The sequence below is a fragment of the Pygoscelis adeliae genome, unplaced genomic scaffold, assembly GCF_000699105.1.
Source record: "Pygoscelis adeliae isolate BGI_AS28 unplaced genomic scaffold, ASM69910v1 Scaffold591, whole genome shotgun sequence".
Taxonomy (NCBI): Eukaryota; Metazoa; Chordata; class Aves; order Sphenisciformes; family Spheniscidae; genus Pygoscelis; species Pygoscelis adeliae.
This window is the reverse complement of record NW_008824069.1, coordinates 15631-17676: the sequence shown is the minus strand read 5'-3', so window position 1 is coordinate 17676 and position 2046 is coordinate 15631.

The window sequence follows — 2046 nt, the reverse complement described above, 5'->3', positions numbered from 1 at the left end:
TACATCATTGTGCCACCACAACGGTCACCTCGCGAGCACCAGCTGAAATTGCCAATCCCTTCTGCATGGATCAGATTTGTCTTGCTCTGCATGATGAAGCAGTGAGTGTTGCGTTGTGTTCTTGTGTCACAGGTTTTTCTTGCCAGCTGTCTTAGCTCTGGTTGTCTCAGGTTTGCTAGCTCTTCTTTGCACGGGGGGCCATGCTTTCTGTGTCCTTCAGTGTGCTTTTCCATGTGCCCCAGAGCCCTCGGTGCGCCTTTCAGAGCAACTCAGACCTTGCACAGATCAGGTGTGTGTACCGATGTCTCTACTGTGGTCGTGTTGGCCAAAGTCTTTCAGTCTGGCCATCTTGGTGACCGCCCTCTCAGCTCTGCTGGCCTTTCTCCAGTGGGAAGTACTTGCTGATCCATCTTGCCTAGTTGTCTGTGCTCGTGTTGTGCCATCTGCATCGTGATCTTCATGGCCTAGGTCTTTCGGGTTAGCCATCTTGCTGTGTCAGTACTGCTAACAATTTTCTAATGAGCAGCATTCTCTGGCCCTTCTTTTCCGACAGGATACCTGTGCTACACTGTTGTGCGTTGTATGTTTTTTCTGGCTGGTGTTCTCTTCTGTGCTTATTGTGTTCTTCTGATGGCCTATTCCTGAATCTAGCACAGACAGTTCAGGGATGTTCTTACGCTGCTTTGTGATTTTTGTTGTTGTTTTGTGTTCTTCCTGGTCTGGGGTTGTCTTGCCTGTAGGGTTCCAGCTGTGGAAGCAAATAATGCTCATGAATAGTGTATGGAGGAAGGAGAAAATAATGGAGGGGGGCACAGAGTGGCAGCGAGGAGCAGGGGTGGAGGCAGAAGAAGTTGCAGGATAGGGTGGCTGTAAGGGACGTCATCAACGTGTTGATTTGGGTTCAGAGAGCACGTGTTGCATGGTACTGGTGGGCTGTTTGATTAATGGCCAATAAGGAGGTAAATACCTGGCCCTTTCCTCACAGGCACTGCAACTGACTGACGATGGCACAGTGGTTTGGCTAGCAGCCCGGGGCAAGTTTCTCCTGGCTGGTGGTGGACAAGTGCCAGGGCAAGAGAGCTCCTCTGAGTTGCCTGGGGCACCTGCGACTCTCATGCCTGCTGATAACGATGCCACCCCAAGGTACCAGGGAAAGGGGAGATGGCACTGCACAGCAATGACATCAGGTGGGGCAGGGTCTGCCTGGAGGACCTATTTGAACTTCCCTGGGCTGCTGGTCTGAAGTTTCTTCCCAGAGTGTATGGCTGCCTGTTGCAGCTGCAGCTGCAGGGAGGCAGGTGTAAGCAGACTTACAGGCCCAGGCCCAGAGCCTGGGCTATGGCTTTGTCAACTGCGTTGAGAGGGGCAATGCCAACAAGGCCATCAGCACCCTCAGTGGCCTCAACTGCAGACCAAGATCATCAGGGTGCTGGACACCAGGGGGTCCCTTGGGGGAGGCAGGTGCCAGGGTCTTTTGGCGGGATGGACAGCAAAGGGTCCTTCCTGGGGGGTGTGTGGTCCTGGGTCCCTGAGGAGAGGGCCCATAGGTAGGAGGTGGTTCTGGTGCCCAGACACCTGGGTCCCCGGGGCTGACCGCCACCCCCGAGGTGTCCTATGCCCAGCCTAGCTCGGTCTTCATTCGCGATGCCAACCTTTACACGAGCGGCTTCCCCAAGGACATGGAGCAGGAGGTGGAGTAGCTCTTCTCCCATAACGGCCACATCATCAGCTCCTGCATCCTCATCGACCAGGTCACAGATGCGCCTGGACGCCTGGGTCCCCCTGGGGGAGTGGGGCTGCCCAGATCCCTGGGTCCCTAGTAGGGTCTACAGAGTGGGGGAATGGTTCCTGGATCCTGTGGGTGGGCAGTGGGGTGTCAGGGTGGAGGGATTCCTCGGACATCTGGGTCCCGCGGGAGGGTCTGTTGGGGAGGATTTCCCGGATGCCTGGGTCCCGCGGGCATGCAGCAGAGTCTCAGGGGTCTGCCTCCTGGACTCCCCACGCACAGGTGTCTCGCAGCAGGTGGGCTTCATCTGCACTGACAAG